This window comes from Callorhinchus milii, unplaced genomic scaffold (genome assembly GCF_018977255.1).
Source record: "Callorhinchus milii isolate IMCB2004 unplaced genomic scaffold, IMCB_Cmil_1.0 Scaffold12, whole genome shotgun sequence".
Classification (NCBI taxonomy): Eukaryota; Metazoa; Chordata; class Chondrichthyes; order Chimaeriformes; family Callorhinchidae; genus Callorhinchus; species Callorhinchus milii.
In genome coordinates this window covers 7,182,105-7,200,691 of record NW_024704753.1, presented here as the reverse complement: position 1 = coordinate 7,200,691, position 18,587 = coordinate 7,182,105, and the positions used below count along the sequence as shown (strand labels likewise).

General features: G+C 43.2%; 1 protein-coding gene across 1 annotated transcript in view; it reads left to right on the top strand.

Annotated features, from left to right (window-relative positions):
- Positions 1 to 18,587, top strand: part of synpra (synaptoporin a) — a 130,675-nt gene that overhangs the window by 54,165 nt on the left and 57,923 nt on the right. The window lies entirely within an intron of this gene.

The window sequence follows — 18,587 nt, the reverse complement described above, 5'->3', positions numbered from 1 at the left end:
GGATTATTATTAGGCTCTGTGTGGAGTAAGGAAACTTGCCCAAGGTTTCGCCCTCTGCCTGGAATTGAACTCAGATTTCTCATTTGCAAAGCGAGTGCTCTAACCACTGAGCTACAGGACTCCATGCTTACCTAGCAGTAAGTAAGAAACCCGCTTTTCCGGGAGTAATAATTCCTTCAAAAAAAATAATAAATAAATTGGTGAGTCAATCTGCGATTGGTTGTCAGACACTGCTGTGCACAATTGGCTGCTGCGTTTCATCCACAAAATATACAGTCAATTCTCTTCACAGTTTATTCTGTAAAGAGCTTTAAGATGTCTCAAAGACGTGATAAGGCACTATATCAAACGCAAGAATTATTATTATATTTGGATAGCACATTTTTGTATTTATTTATGAATCATACATCTACATCCCTCTCTGGCTCTCTTCCCATCGTTCTTTGCACTGCCTCCGGAGGCAGCATGGAAATGACAGGAAAAGGGCCAAAGCAGGAGGTATCAGGCAGTTCAGCCACATTATGTAATATTATGCATCCAGGCATGGTGAAATGTATTCCGCACAAAATTACACAGGCATGTAATTGCCTAATTCTCTGGGGGTGTAAATTGTACCCTATAAATGTAATTAGTAAAACCAACCAATTGGTTTGATTATTTTTGCAACATCTAGTTGTAATTTAAGACATCAAATGTGCATTGTGGATTTCAAAAGTGCACTTGTGCTGTTGTTCCTTCTTTGTTTCAGTAGAGGGTGCCTTTGCTTTGTGCATGGGTTAATTCCTACACAAAGGATTGCCTCAATAAACGGAAATTACCTGTAATGTTCATGTTACATATCTCTGACCTGGCATAATTACAGACGAGTTACTTGCTGCGGATCACTTTGATCATTTTCAAATGTTGGTGAAGACTCCAACTAAGTTGCTAATTTGCTTTTAGTCACATATTAGGTGGGGCAACCCGAGCAGCTGACACTATCGCCTCTCGCACTGTGGCAGTCCACTTTCTGTTTCCACTATCCTTGGAGGGTGGGGGAGTTAAGCGGGGTCTCCTTGGACCAGTCACTGGGGGTATGGAATCAACCTACTCAGCTCCTGTTAACAAAGTCTTAACGGGGTGGGGTGGTCCTTGCTAGACATGCAGCAGGAAAGCTTGCCAAACAGGAATATCAAAGGCAGCTATGCAATTGTAGCTGGTTAGACTTCAGCAATACCTCAACTCACACTTGGAGTTCCCCAAGCCTTGGCTCTTGCCAACCTGCGCCTAATGCTTTCGGCATTAGGTAAGCAGGATGCGTCCTTCCAAGGAGAGACAGTGCATTCCATTCCAGCAATCTATCTCTGGGATTTCCAAGTGTATGTGGGCTGCATGGAATTCTCAGTTTGGTTTGGATACTCTTAAGCACGGTGATGGGTTTCTGCATGTGTCAGACACCTGGCTGACCAAAAAAATTTGTTTTGCACCGTTCATGGCACAACACATTTGCTGCTCACTGGGTTGGGTTTTAGCAAATTCAAACAGATTAACACAGCAGTTCCAACACGAGTCGGAATACGCTGTCACTTTTGTATTTCACTTTAGTCCCTGTTGGAAAAGATTACATTAAGTTGCCTGAAATGATTTAGTGAACATACCACGCTATATGGAGAGTGTTTGTGAGAATAAACACTACCCGTAACACAATAATTTTATGAGCTGTTTAAAGCATCAGTACTTCACATTTGCTAAGTTCTGGTATAGATAGGAACTATGTGTGTTTCTCTCTCAAACAAAACATCTGTTAAGATACAGTACTGCTTTCTTCCAATGGATGAAATGTATTCCAGTGATTTTGTATTCCCATTTTTCTCTCCCATTTTTATTTTTATTCCAGTTTCTCTCCCATTCCCTCAGTAGTCTTGCTTTTAAATTCTATAATCATTCATTTTGTAAGTGCTCCAAGGTGCTACCACTCATGAAGAATGCTATATAACTGCAAATTCAAGTATTTAACAGTGAGAGTAAGGAGGAGGTCTGACTATGGGGGCATAACATCCACACCTCACGATAACCATGACTTTTTTTTCATTCCAATTTTGCCATCAATTCTCTTCCCTTTATTCCCCTATCCTAAAGGCAGTGATGAATGCAGGGGTGTATTAACACAAGTGCTCTAATGACACAGATCCTAAATCTACTCCACAATACAACTTTAGGATTCATCACACAACATCAAGCCAAGCTACCCTATAATTACATTCAGAAAACACTGAGAATTTGCATTCAGTTCCGGACTGCTCATGTACATAAATGCTTGAGGAAGGGTGGAGATTAAGGAAACTCTCATGAACTGGGAAGAAAGATTAAGTTCTTCTCCTCAGAGTACACAATATTGAGGAGAAATGGGGAGATTTAAAATCATAGACTCATAGAATTATACAGCACAGAAGGTGGCCATTCGACCCATTGTGTCTGTGCCAGTTCTTCGAAAGGAGCTATCCAATTCAATTCCCATTCCCCCACTCTCTCCCCATAGCCCTACAAACTTGTCCTCCCCAAATAATTCTCTACTTCTCTCTTAAAAATTATCGAATCGGCTTCCACCACCCTTTCAGACAATGCATTCCAGGACTGAACAACTCGTCGTGTGAAAAAAATTCTCTTCACCTCCCCTGTTTCTTTTAACAACTATTTTAAATTGGTGCTCTCAGGTTACTGACCCACCCGCCAGTTGAAATACTTTCTCACCCTATCGAATTCCATCATAATTTTGAAAACTTCTATTGAGTCTCCTTTTAACCTTCTCTGCTCCAAGGAGAATAATCCTAACTTCTCTAGCCTCTCCTGATAACTGAAGGCTTGATTACGGGAACTCCCAACTCTTCCCTTCACAAGCTGCAAATCATCCAAAACTCTGCAGCTCGTGTACTCTCACGCACCAGGCTCCGTGACCCCATCTCTCCCACCCTCACCCGACTCCACTGGCTCCCCATCTCCCAGAGGATCGAGTTCAAGATCCTCGTCCTCATCTTTGAGGCCATCCATGGCCTTGCCCCCTCCTACCTCTCTGACCTGCTGACTCCTACGAACTTGCCCGCTCCCTCCGTTCATCAGGCTCTGGCCTGCTTCATGTCTCCCGCCCGATCTGCCCTACCATCGGAGGCCGGGCTTTCAGCCTCTCTGCCCCCACACTCTGGAACTCCATCCCATGGTCCCTTCACCTCGCTTCCTCCCTTGCTTCCTTCAAGACCGGTCTCAAGACCCTTCTCTTCGACCGTGCCTTTGGTCTCCCTCCCACCTCTCTGTCTTCCCTCCCCCCTACACCACCCCTCCCCCATGCTCGGGCCCCGACACCTGACTGTTCAGCGCTTTGGGATGTCCTCCCGATGTGAAAGGCGCTCTATAAATGTAATTTTGTTGTTGAAGTCCCTCATTCCTGGTACCATCCTGGTAAATCTCCTTTGCACTCTCTCCAATGCCTTGACATCCTTCCTAAAGTGTGGTGCTTAGAACTGAACACAGTCTCTAGCTGAGGCCTAACCAGTGCTTTATAAAGGATTCGTCGTAACCTCCTGACATTTTGTATTCTATGCCCCTATTTATAAAGCCTAGTATCCTGTATGCTTTTTTAACAGCTTTATCTACCTGTTCTGCCACCTTCAAAGATTTACTTATATGAAATCCCAGGTCTTTCTGTTCCTTCACCCTCTTTAAGATTATACCATCATCTTATATTGCCTCTCCTCGTTCTTCCTTCCAAAATGCATCACTTCACATTTCTCCACATTAAACTTCATCTGCCACATGTCTGCCCATTTTACCATTCTGTCTATGACCACTTGCAGTCTGCTACTATCCTCCTCACTGTTTTCTACCTTTCCTAGCTTAATATTATCTGCAAACTTGGAAATTGTACTCCCTATACCGAAGTCCAGGTCATTTATATAGATCAAAAACAGCAGTAGTCCCAATACTGACCCCTGAGGGACACCACTGCACACTTCCTCCAGTCGGAAAACAACCGTTCACCACCAATCTCTGCCTTCTGTCTCCCAGTCGGTTCTATATACATGCTGCCAACTATCCCTTTAATACCGTGGGCTTCTATTTTGCTTACAAGTCTCTTATTCGGCATTTTATCAAACGCCTTTTGAAAATCCATATAAATTACGTCAGCTGGGCTACCTTCATCTACCTCTCCATCACTTCATCAAAAAAACTCTACTAGGTTTGTTACACACAATTTGCCTTTAACAAATCCATGTTGGCTGTCCTTTATTAACCCATATTTTTCTAAGTGAAAATAGTTCCCGGGTTTATTCTTCTACCCCTTTTTACACAGAGGAGTAACATTTACAACCCACCAGCCCTCTGGCACCAATCTAGTGTCCAAGGAGGATTGAAAGATTGTGGCCAGAGCTTCTGTTATTTCCACCCTTACTTTACTTGGATGCATTTCGTCCGGACACAGTGACTTACCTACTTTGAGCACCAACAACCTTTTTAGTACCTCCTCTTGGTTTATTTTGATCTTATCCAATTTCTCTACACTCTCCTCCCATTAATGTGGCATTGGCTGCATCCTCTTCTTTTGTGAAGACAGATGCAAAGTATCCATTCAGTATGTCAGCCATGCCCTCTGCCTCCACAAGAAGATTTCCTCTTTGGTCCCTAATTGGACCCATCCTACCTTTGACTAAACTTTTATTCTTTATATGCTTATAAAATACCTTAAGGTTCCCTTTTTTGTTACCTGCTAATCTTTTATCATACAATCTCTTTGCCCCTCTTATTTCCCTTTTCAGTTATCCTCTGTACTTTCTATATTCTATTTGATTATCTTCTGTATTTTGTACCTGATATTTATCATAAGCCTCCTTTTTCTATTTTATTTTAGTCCCAATTTCCTTACTCATCCAGGGAGGTTTGGATGCCCTATCTTTCCCCATTGTGGAAATGTATTTGCTCTGTCCCTGAACAATCTCCACCTTGAAGGCTTCCCATTGCTTGTTAGCTGTTTTACCTGCCAATCTTTCTTTTCAGTCCACCTTGGCTAGGTCTCTTTTTAACTCACTGAAATTAGCCCTTTTCCAGTTGAGCATCTTCCCCTTTGATTGTTCCTTGTCCCTTTCCATAAGTACTCTAAACCTAATGATGTTGTGATCGCTGTCCAGATGTTCTCCTCCTGAGACCTGCTCCATTTGCCCCACTTCATTCCCAGAACTGGATCCAGCACTGCTTCCTTCCTTGTTGGGCTGGAAACATACTGATCCAGAAACAGTAATCCTGCACACATTTCAGGAATCCTTCCCCCTCCTTGCCCTTAACACTGTTATTTTGCCAGTCTATGTTAGGATAAGTACTCCATTATCACTACTCAATTGGTTGTGCACCTTTCTGAAATCTGCTTGCAGATTTGCTCATCTATCTCCTTCTCACTGTTTGGTGGTCTATAGTATACACCTAATAAAGTAACTGCTCCTTTTCTGCTCCTTAGCTCTAACCAAATAGATTCTGTTTTTGGACCCTCTAACACATTGTCCCTTTCCAGGGCCGTAACCGTGTCTTTAATCAATATTACCACCCCCCTTACTTGTTTTCCTTTCGTATTCCTCCTGAATACATTGTAGCCAGGAATATTCAGCTCCCATTCCTGCCCTTGTTTGAGCCAAGTCCCCGTTATTGCCACTAACTCATAACCCCATGTGGCAACTTGAGCCGCAGCTCAACAACCTTATTTGTCACACTCTGTGCATTTACACACATGCACTCCAAGACCGACTTAATCTGTTCTGCATTTCTGTCCCGTCTAATCCCTCCCTTTTCTGGACTACTCCTTAATACATTACTATTCGTCTCTCCCAGTCCTCTGTGTAACTTGTTTGTCCTCTCTAATGCTACATCCTGATTCTCTTCCCCTCAAAATTAGTTTAAACTCCTCCCCCACAGCACTAGTTAACCTACCTGTGAGGTCATTGATCCCAGCCCTGTTCAGGTGTAGCCCATCCACCTTGTACAGGTTCCATCTGCCAGAACTGGTCCCAATGTTCCAGGAACCTGAAGCCCTCCTTTCTGCACCATTTCTCAAGCCATGCATTCATGTGTTTGATCCTGCTGTTTTGATACTCACTTGCACGAGGCACTGTGAGTAATCCAGAGATCACCACCTTTGAGGTCCTATTACTTTAGTTTTTTCCCTAGCTTCTGATACACTCACTGTAGGATCTCAGCCCTTTTTTCCCCCTATATCATGGATCCCAACATGGACCACGACATCTGGATGTTCCCCTCCCCCCTTGTAGAACATTTTGCACCCGTTCCATGATGTCTTCAACCCTGGCACCAGGGAGGCAACATACCATGCGAGAGTCACATCTTTGGTTGCAAAAGCGGCTGTCTACTTTTCACCATTGTATCCCCAATGACAATTGCATTGACATTCTTCCCTGTGTTCCCCTGTGTACCATTGGCTTTTGACTCCTCTCCCCAGAGGTGTCATCTCCCTGACCAGTATTTAGTACAGAGAGCCGGGTTGTGAGTTCCACACTCTCGGGATTTCTGCACTCCCCTCTTCCTACCATGCTGGGTGGTCACCTACTTACTCTCCTCTGAACTCTCTGTGGCTGGGGGTGACCACCTCCTGAAACATTTGATCCATGAATTCTTCAGCCTCCCATATGCTATATAGTGACACCATCCTCTCCTCGAGTTCAGAAACTCTGAGCTCAAGCAGCCAAGGCACTTCCTACATACATGTCTGTCCAGGGAACACAAAGCATCCTGGAGTTCCCATATGACACACATTGGGCATGCAACCAGTCTCAGCTGCCCTGCCATATTCCCAGACATGTTTTATATTGTTTTAATATTATATATTTTATAATTATGCACCTCAGTTCCCTCCTCACACTTCTCTGCTCAAGTGAGGTTCTTGCAAGTCTTCTCCTTTATATAGGACTCAAACAAAAGCACCCAGTTTCAACTGGTCAGCAGATTTTTTAAACCCCAACACTTGGCCTATGATTAACTGCTAATTGACTTGTTTGCCTGCTTACATATAAGATCGCTTCTACCTCAAGATAGATTTCCCACTCCTGCTGAACTAAAGAGTTCTCTCTTGCTCTCTGGTATTTCTCTTGCTGAAGAATTCACCATATTCCTTAACAGAATTCTGTCTCTGTTCCACCTCACTTAGTTCCCTCCTTACATTACTGGGCTCTCTGCTCAAATCACGAGGAAGGAAAATTAATAACAATAAGATAGTGTTCATAACTGATGCAGAGATTAGAACAAAAGAGCACCATTATAGAATTTAAAAGAAAATTTCTAACAAGCAATTATTATTAATAATACTTAATAATAATATAATAAGCAATTATTTGCACTAAGAATTGCAAAATAGGAAATTTTGGAACACCATCACCATGCTAAAAAACAGAGGGATTAGGAGATATGGGGATAGGGCAGGTAATTAGAGTTAGGTCTGAAGGTCAGCCATGATCTTATCGAATGGCGGGGCAGGCTCGAGGGGCCGAATGGCCTATTCCTGCTCCTAATTCTTATGTTCTTATGTTCTTATTCTTAAGAATATCCAAACCCGACTGAAAATTCCACATCTATATGCCACCTACATGTGGAAATTTCCCTGTGTGTGGTATGGAGTGCCCACTAGCATCACACTCTGCTTACCAAATTCTGGTGAGTATTAGGCATAGGTTAGTATGAGCCAAGGCTTGAGGATCCCAAAGTGTGCATTGGGGACACTGCTAAAGTTTAATGAACTAAAACATCACTGGGAATGTTTGACACTGAAACCAGTTTACTTTGGGTACTTTTGAGATAGACTGCGATTGATGTATTAATGAATCTTCTGTAGAAAAAGCTAGCATTTGTAGTAATGAGACTTAAGTGCTGTCAAAAAGAGGGGAACTGTACATGTAATGGAAGAATATTTTACTGTAGATCTAATCCAGAAATATGAAAAAAGCATTTACAGTATTTCATTTCAAATCACATGCAGCAAAAAAGCACATATTTTACAGTAAATTGTTGCAAAGTGATCAACTAATGGCTGATCAAAAGAATTCCTGTAATTTTCAGTGAGACAGTCAAGAACTGGCCCCTTTAATAGCAATGTACTTTAGCAGCAAATTAAGATTTATTGCAGTCCAAAGGCCTGTTGCTAATGTGTGCAATCCCTAAAGCCCCATTTCTGCTCAGTGCTGTAACAATAATAATCCTTGCATTTGATATAGTGACTTTCATGCCTGGGAGAATGACTCAAAGTGTTTCACAGGATTTACTGTGAAATGTAGTGACTGATTTTGCAGGCAAAATGGCAGCCGTGATGTTTGGCAATGGCATGCAGTGATGGTGGCAACGGAATGTCGAAATTAAGCCCAACCTTTGTGTGCCCAAGTCTAGTAACTGAGCCAGGCGAGTCCGCAGTATTTCAGGGCACAGCTGATGACTGCACAGCCAAGGTGGTACAGCGGTAGAACTTGGAAGGGCAGACCAGTCTTTGGGGGCAGGGACTCTTCCCACTCAGCTCCTGTTAACCCTGCAAGCCAAAGCTGTAACGGATACGTAACGGTGGTCCTAGCTGGACAAACAGTGGGAAAGCTTGCCAACCAGCGCTCTGAATGGCAAGCTATGCAGTTTTAACTGGTTGGACTCCAACAGTAACAAAGCACATTCTGAGGTCCCCAAGCTTTGGTTCTTGCCAAACTGTATCCAGTACTTTCTAGAATCAGGTAAGCAGGTGCACCCCTCCTGGGAGAGAGTGCGCATTCCATTCCAATAAATAGCTCTGGAATTTTCACATATAGGTGAGATGCATGGAACTTTTGGTTTGGATACTCTTAAGCATAGTGATGCATTTGTGCATGTGTCAGACACCCGGCTGATCCCCCCAAAAAACATTGTTGCCATTTTCAGCAACAAGAGGGAAAAGTCATGTATGTGGTTAATCTGATTAGCTTCCACAAAGGTCTCAGCCTTAGGTTGAACTGTACTGTGTTTGCAGATCCAAGTGGGAGCTGAATTAACAATATTGCATATTAGCTTGTTAATTTGGCAACTCAGCTCCCAGTTGGGAACCTAAGCAAAGTATAGAAAGCTTTGATGTTACTTGGTTTTAGTCCAAACCCTTTCCTATCAGCGAGTGTATCACTGGGGTTAAAGTCACCTCAGATACCATTGATTGCTTTTTGCTCTGCTTCTTATAGTGATTTAATGGTTATTGAGTGAATACATTCTGCTCAAAAGGTATTTCTATTGTTTAGCATGCCACAATTTGTTACGAACCAATCAACTCGAACTCCCTTTCATTGGGAATTTTACTTCAATGAAACAATGAAAAATAAATTAAACCGTACAATGAATAAAAATGAAAGTTGAGATGAATACACAGTGTTGCATTTCCTAACTTATTTTATCTGCTTTTCTTTTTATTTCCTTTCTTGTTTCTTTCCATTCCCTTCATTTCTCATCCTCACAATATCTTTCCTTCCAATATTTCTCTGCATTATCCCTAAAGAGTGTTCATTTTTCTCTCCACCATTATTGCCTCCTCCCTATAGTCTTCAAAACAAGAACAAGTGACTGCTTCTTCATTGTCAACTTCTATTGAACGGATTTCCAAATGAGAGTCCAGTTGTTAATGATGGGCCGTCAACTCCATTTGTTGCAATGCCAAAGTCTAACCATTGGTAGCAATGAAATATTTTTTGGCTTAGGCTTGAAATGAACAGAGCTGCAGTTATCTTTTTACAAAATGACACAAAAATAGGCAAGAAAAGCAGCAACTGGAGGCACTGAATTAATGTCACGCCAGATGTTTACAAGAATTGTCATACTTCATTTTAACTCCAGTAAAATCCTTAACACATTAAATTGTGAGAGCATCATCAGGCTATCACCAGCCAGTGATACTGACATAAGAGCATCCTTAGAAAATAATTACTAATATTAGGATATCCAGTACTGGGTGTTCAAAGAGTTCAGTAATTGCATCAATGTGTTATTACTGGAAAAGAAAGTAAATTTGGACATGTGCTATTTCTATTTATTTCTTCCACCTGCATATGTTGATCTGATTTATTATACACGCACGTCAGCCTGACTCGGTTGGTAGCATTTTCACCCCTAAGACAGAAAGTTGTGGACTTGAGCCCCACATGAAGTCTTTGAACTCACATTCTAAAATAATGTTCCAATACTTGGATGATTGGAGGTGCAGTCTTTCAGATAAGATGTTAAACTGAAACTCTATCTGCCTGTTTGGGTGGATATGAAAGATCCCTTGACACAATTGAAAAAGATAAGTAAGTTTCTCCCGGTGTCCTAGTCAACAATCTCCCACATAAAAATGATCATTCCCTGCATGTTTGTGGGACATTGCTGTGTACATATTGGCTGCTATGCTTGCCTACAAAACACAGTCATTACAATTACAGTAAATTATGTGAAGCATTTTAAACATCAACTCGATGTGAAAGGCGCTATACCAAATGCAAGGGTTGTTATTATTGCTGAAGGTCTTCCATTCTCCAACAGAATCTCTACCAGAAGCCATGTGTTAACCACAATTATAGTACTTGAGATAAAGCAATGAAGGGCCAGTACATCAGAAAATTTCATGATGTGGCTCCTGTCTACTTGAAAAGAAATGAATAAGGAAAAACCATTGTCGATTGGCGGATCGTTTTCCAGGGGTAACAATCCCTTCAAAGAAAATTGGTCACTCGATCCATGACTGTTTGTGGGACACAGCTGTGCACAATTGGCTGCCATATTTTGCCCACGAAATACACAGTCACTACACTTTATAGTGTATCCTGTGAAGCGCTTTTAGAAGTCTCATCGACGTGATAAGGTGCTATCAAATGCAAGGATTATTATTATTATTATAGAAAGATCGTGGCATTCTACCAGTAAAAGAACCATAGAATTTTCATCTATTTTCATTTTATGTGTGCAGCAGAATCATGCAGTGTTTTTCAGGCATCAGTCAGCTCCCAATTGGTACAGTCTGACCCTTGTGTGCCTTGTATCTGGGGATTGTGCTGGGAAATGAATATTGCAGCTTTCCGACAGGATATCAGAATCAATCTTTCATTTTAAGCAGCATTTAGAATTGCATTGCAAATGAACCATAATTTCCCTGTCTGATCATCATGGCACTAAGTGAAGTACTTAAGTATTTTAAACAGCCATTTAGTATCTGTCACACTAGATGTACCCGGCTGACAGCATGTATTGAAAAAGTGAATTTTTACTTGGTCAGCTGGGGGTCTAACGCATGCACGAACCCATCACCATGTTTAAGAGTATCCAAACCAGCTCAGCTCAATGGAGACCCTACTTACCTTCTTCCTTTGTTAAAGAGAATGTTGGGATGATACAGCCTTGGTGTATTTAAATACATTCCCTGCAGCTCTTCTCTGATAATCATGTGTGGTGTCCAGACTGCCTGTTTGAGTTGGAAGAAAAGAGTTCCAGTTGGCCTGTGCCCTTTGGCAATGAATAACACTTGCATTTTCTACCCTCCCTGGGCCTTTGTGACACTCGGGGAAAACGCTCCTCCGGCCCTTTGCTCCACCTTTTAATTAGTGGTTTAATTGCTGATTTTCCACTTGACCAGTCATGCTTAATGCCTGCAATTAATTTCAAGTGCAAAATGCAATCTCAACAATGTGCATTTTATGCCCAAACACAATACTCCAGTGAGCGTTAAAGATGCAAAAACTAGACCTGGATTGCATTAGACTGTGCCGCTACAGAAAGAATGTATCCATGTCCTTCGAGTAATAATAAAAGTTACCTCCTGAATCCATAGGAAATTCATACAGTAAGCAATTTGGGTATCAGAAATGCTCAGCAGCTACCAGCACCAGTTACACTGTGGCACTCCATCAATTGTAATAATAATAATCCTTGCATTTGATATGGCGCCTTATCATGTTGATAAGTCGTCTCAAAGCGTTTCACAAGATATACTCTAAAGTGCAGTGACGGTATTTTGTGGGCAAAACAAAAGTTCCATGCATCCCACCTATACAAGTTGGGTATAATTTTAGCAATAATGTGACCAGCTGTATGTTTATTTTCCTGATGTCATGAACCCAGTGCAGAGCTTGTTTTCGGTTCAACATGAATTAGATGTCCATACAGATGAAGCCACTCTGTACTGTAGTGAGGGTAAACTGTGGGGATAACAGAATTAACCAGATTGGATCTATAATATATATAATAATAATAATAATCTTTGCATTTGATATAGCTCTTTCCACGTCTTCTAGACGTCTCAAAATGATTCACAGAATATATTGTAAAGTGAATTGATCGTATATTTGTGGGCGAAACGCGGCAGCCAATTGCACAGTGTCCCACAAACAGTCGTGGATTGAAAATGAGCAATTTGTTATTGTTTTTTGCAGCCACTCACTTATCTCCTCATCCCACCATCGCTCCCCCAACTCCAGATCTAATGAAATCATTTTTTTTAAAAATCAAAAAATGTTCTTAATATATTAGGAATCGCAACCTTTATGTAAAAAAAAGTTTCTGTTTCTCTGAAATAGTCTCCTGACAGTCCTAAAACATCCATAAATTCACTGCTGTGAACCTTCACCAGTCACATTAATATTTCACATTGACCGAAGCAGTGGCCCAGTTTATCCTGAATCCTGCTGACAAAGGCCCTTTTATGTGACATGACATGAGTTCCGAGAAAACAGCGTGAAAAGGAAGTCAAAAATAATTTCAACCCAAGTACTGACTGCTGTTTTCTTCCCTCTGGAGATTAACAAAGCACCAATCCTTAGACACTGCCTTAGGATCACTGTGCTCAGATGTTTTAAACAACAGATGCTTTGTCATGAATATGAACACCAAAATGTACAGGACAGGTTTATCTGGTTGATCCCAAACTTTGGAAGAACTTGGGGAAAAATTCTTACTGGGTTTAAATTTATTTTATATTTCCATGTATTTCAAAACATCCATATTTATCTACATTTATACATAATTAATATTTAATTAATCTATATAAATTACTTGGACTTGGGTATAGGGAGTGCAATTTCCAAGTTTGCAGATGATACCAAGTTAGGAAAAATAGTAAACAGTGAGGAGGATAGTAGCAGACTGCAAGAGGACATAGACAGACGGGCAGACACGTGGCAGATGAAGTTTAATGTGGAGAAATACAAAGTGATGCATTTTGGGGGGAAGAATGAGGAGAGGCAATATAAGCTGATGGTCCAATCTTAAGTGGGCGTGAAGGAACAGAGAGACCTGGGGGTTCATATCAGTAAATCTTTGAAGGCGGCAGGACAGGTAGATAAAGCTGTTAAAAAAGCATACGGGATACCAGGCTTTATAAATAGGGGCATAGAATACAAAAGTCGGGAAGTTATGATGGACCTTTATAAAACACTGGTTAGGCCTCAGCGAGAAACTGTGTTCAGTTCTGGGCCCCACAATTTAGGAAGGATGTCAAGACATTAGAGAGGGTGCAAAGGAGATTTACCAGAATGGTACCAGGAATGAGGGACTTCAGTTATCAGGAGAGGCGAGAGAAGCTATTAGGATTATTCTCCTTGGAGCAGAGAAGGTTAAGCGGAGACTTAATTGAAGTTTTCAAAATTATGAGGGGATTCGATAGGGTGAACAAGGAGAAACTATTTACACTGGCGGGTGGGTCGGCAACCCGAGGACACCGATTTAAAATAGTTGTTAAAAGAAACAGGGGAGGTGAGGAGAAATTTCTTCATGTCGCGAGTTGTTCGGATCTGGAATGCATTGCCTGAAAGGGTGGTGGAAGCCAATTCAATAACAACTTTTAAGAGAGAAGTAGATAATTATTTTAGGAGGATAAGTGTGCAGGACTATGGGGAGAGCCGAGGAGTTGGATTGATTTGGATACCTCTTTTCAAAGAGCTGGCACAGATACGAAGGGCCAAATGGCCTCCTTCTGTGCTGTATAATTCTATGATTCTATGATTTATTTATAGTTACAAATTATATAAACATATTTAGCTGGTTAGATTCCAGCAGTATACCCCACACACGCTCTGGGGTCCGCAAGCCTTGGCTCTTGCCAATCTGTGCCTAATGCTTTCTGGAATTAGGTAAACAGGATGTGTCCCTCAGGGAGCGAGGCACATTCCATTCCAACAATCTATCTGTGGAATTACTATGTGTAGGTGGGATGCATGGAATCTCAGCTTGGTTTGGATACTTTTAAGCATAATGATGGGTTTCTGCATGTGTCAGACACCTGGCTGACAAAAAAAATAGAACATCCAGAATTTGACAAATTGTTGAATTCAGTCTCAACTTTGAAATCAGTTTTCTATAAACCTTCAAATAACTTGCAGAAAACTGCCTTGAAAATGCTAAGAAAATAGAGTAAACCTTGAAATAGGTGGTATTTCTCCCCTCTTTGTATATTAAATTGTTGAATAGCTTCTGTCATCAAAATAAGTAAATATGAACAATAAAACAGGCATTTTTTGATCAATTCTTAAGCAGAAAATTAAAATACTAATCCCCATTTCCTCCCCCAGAAACAGTATGACATTCCAATTTATTTTTTTGTTGATACCAAAAACTAAAATTGTACACTTTTGACTTACAATAGATTTTCTAAGTGCAATATTACGGGTACGAATAACTGTTTGATAGACGTGTCGCTCAGCAGCAGCACCATGATTGAATCTGAAACAGTTATAAATGTTACCTGATGATAGAACTACATTCTTCATTGTTCTAGCCACATACATTCAATCGTTTGAGATGGAAACCTTGCCTTCGCAGGCAGACTGCACCAAGAGGTCAAATGAATAAGTCCAGCCTTTCTTTGAAAACGTTTTCCCAAAAGAGAAAATTGTGGCTTATACTTAAGAATTCATTCATTTAGCGGCAGTAAGAGCAGATGAAACACATTTCATATTTTGTTGAAATATTCATTTATTTCTATATTTGTGATGTAAAACGAAGTGGTATTATTTCCACCTGCGTCTATTTATTCCACCTGGCAGAGTATCCAGCACGAGGCAAATTCTTAAATACAGTCATAATTTTGAAATTGTTTTCCACTCGCCTGGCAAGCGAGAGACTGGGTTTGATTCCCGGCAGGACGAAACCTTGGGCAACTTTCCTTACTCCACACGCCTGATAATAATCCCTCAAGAAAAGAAAACAATAATAAATTGGTCACTTCAGTCCACGACTGTTTGTGGGACACCGCAACTGTGCACAATTGGCACTGAATTTCACCCACAAATATACAGTCAATTCACTTTACAGCATATTCTGTGAAGCGCTTTGAGACGTCGAGAATACGTGAAAAGTGCGGTAACAAATGCAAAGATTATTATTATTATTATTATATTCTAGCCCTCTATTATCAGAAAGGAGACACTCCTTTTTCTTTTCAAATAGTACTATGGAATGTTTTAGGCAGATGGTAGCTTGGTTTAGTATCTCACCTGAGCGTCGGCATATCTTGTGAGCACAAAGCCCCAACATGGGCCAAATCATGAGTCCCAAGTGGGCAAAATCTGTAAAAAGACTGGCAAGCAAACCAGTCAGCCATGTCCTGCACTATCAGGAAAGTTGTAGTCCTGTACAAGTTTCTTGAATAAGTTACGGTAAATCTAATGCAAAATCAAAGTGTTAATTGATACAGCGTGCATACGCACCACCTAATGATTAGCTCAGTTTCACGCTGTTATCCCTCATCTGCCAAGAATGACAAGGTGTCATGCACTTGCTTCCATCGGAAAAGATGGAATCTGCCTTTGCATCTCCTGAGGGCCATTCTCATTAACATTAGGGAGAGGTTAGGAGTGGGTCACAGCTCTCAGCCACAGATGATGTAATGTTTGTGGTATGAGGAAAAATAGGAAGTGGCACTGGAAATATTCATAAGGAGGTTGGGAAAATCCACATTAAAATTAGATGCAATGTTCCCCAGATTTTATTACATTTTCCATAGTTTTTGAAATCTATTAATCTATAGATATATATATATAATCGGATGTCACTATCACCGACAAGGCCGTCTCCGACCACCACTTCATCTCCTTCACCACCTCCACCCCCCTCCCCACCTCCACCAGACCCACCACCATCTTCTACCGCCCCTGGAAGAAGTTACCCCCACAATCCCTAACCGATGCCTTGGAGTCCTCTGAACTCCTCTCCCTCTGGCCTTCAACTCTCACTGACCCCTCTTCTCCTCTCACCCTCCTCCACAACACCCTCTCCTCCACACTCGATACTCTTGCCCCCATCACCTCCTGTACTGTCTCCTACTCTCACTCCTCCCCCTGGTTCACCACCCACCTCCGCTCACTGAAGAGCCAGGTGCGGGCCGCTGAACGCACCTGCGTCAAATCTGGCCTAACGGTCCACCGACAAATCTGGCTGGACCTCCACCTACCGCTCCACTCTAGCCTCGGCCAAGTCGTCCTTCTACTCCAGGATAATCCTGGAGGCGAAGAACAACCCAAGGCTACTGTTTTCTACCACATCCCGACTCCTCCGTCCCCCCCCCCCCCGCAGGTCATCTCCTCCAACCCTCACTGCGAGGAGATGCTGGATTTCCTGGAATCCAAAATCAAGGGAATTCGCTCCGCGGTCACTTCCCCCCAACCCCACCCCCCCCCCCCTCCCACCCACACTCCGACTCCTACCCATCCTCCCCTACACACTTCGAACCCGTTTCCCCACCCTCTGTCACCAAACTCATCCTATCTCTGAAACCATCACATGCTCCCTTGACCCCATCCCCACTCCACTCCTTGTCCCCCAGCTTCACCTCCTTGCCCCACATATCACAGACAGCATCAACCTGTCCCTCTCCTCTGGCTCTGTTCCCATTCCCTTAAAAACTGCCACCATCACTCCCACCTTGAAAAAACCCTCCCTTGATGCGTCGCAGCTATCAAGCTACCGGCCCATCTCCAACCTCCCCTTCCTGTCCAAGGTCCTGGAACGAGTTGTCGCCTCCCAGCTGCGCTCTTTCCTCTCCACCCATTCATTATTCGAACCCCTTCAGTTGGGTTTCTGTGCGGCCCATAGCACAGAAGCTGCCCTGGTCAAGTTCACCAATGACATCCTGACCATCTGTGACCAGGGCTCCCTCTGCATCCTCGTCCTCCTCGACCTATCGGCAGCATTCGATACGGTCGACCATGCTATCCTCCTCCACCGCTTGTCCTCCCACCTCAACCTTCAAGGCCCTGTCCTTGAGTGGTTTAGGTCGTACCTCTCCCACCGTCTTCACTTTGTTTCCACGAATGGCTTTTCCTCCGGCCCCCGCACTGTCTCGTGCGGTGTCCCTCAGGGCTCTGTCCTCTGTCCCCTCCTCTTCACCCTCTATATGCTCCCCCTTGGTGACATCATCCGCAGACATGGAGTTAACTTCCACACGTATGGGGATGACACCCAACTCTACCTTTCCTCCTCTACCCTCAACTCCACGACCACCGATGTCCTGACAGCTGCCTGTCCGACATCGAGTCCTGGACGAGAGACAACTTTCTTCAGCTCAACGTGCGCAAAACTGAGGCCCTCCTGATTGGCTCACGTCAGCGCCTCCGCACCTCAGGCTCTGACAGCATCAGCATCCAAGGCTGCACTCTCCACCTCTCAAAGCCGGTCAGGAACCTTGGTGTTCTGTTCGACCCTGAGCTGTCCTTTCTCCCTCATATCCGCGCCACAACTGGCACCGCCTTCCATCACCTCCGGAACATCGCCAGAGTACAGCACTACCTCACCCCTCACGCTGCTGAAACTCTGGTCCATGCCTTTATCACCTCAAGGCTGGACTATGGGAACTCTCTCCTCGCCGGCCTTCCCGGCACCTCCCTCCACAAGCTGCAGGTCATTCAGAACTCTGCAGCTCGTGTACTGTCCCGCACCAGGCTTCGTGACCACATCACTCCCACCCTCGCTCGCCTCCACTGGCTCCCCATCCCCCAGAGGATCGAATTCAAGATCCTCATCCTCACCTACAAGGCCATTCACTGCTCCCTCCTACCTCTCCGACCTACTATCCCCCTACCTACCTGCCCGTACCCTCCGTTCCTCTGGCTCCGGTCTGCTCCACATGCCCTGCCTCAACCGCCCTACCATCGGTGGCCGGGCCTTCAGCCTCTCAGCCCCGAGGCTCTGGAACTCTATCCCCCAGTGCCTTCGCCTCCTCCTCCCTTTCCTCCTTCAAGGCCGGTCTCAAGACCATTCTCTTTGACCGTGCCTTCAGCTCCCCTCTCGACTCTCTACCCCCTCCTCGCTCCCTCCCTTCTCTCCCCTCACCCTGACCATTTCCCCCCTGCTCGGGTCCTGACCGAACTGTACAGCACCTTGGGACATCCTCCCGACGTGAAAGGCGCTCTATAAATGGAATCTTGTTGTTGTTGTTGTAATGTGATAGGATAGGATTTTTATCTGATTCTGTTAATATGTGCTCATTGAGTTGTCAGCCTGGCTCGGTTGGTTGCACTCTTGCCTCTGATTCAGAAGATTGTGTCCAAAATTCACTTCTGGACTTTCAAATCACATACTTAGAACGATTCCAATGCATTACTGGG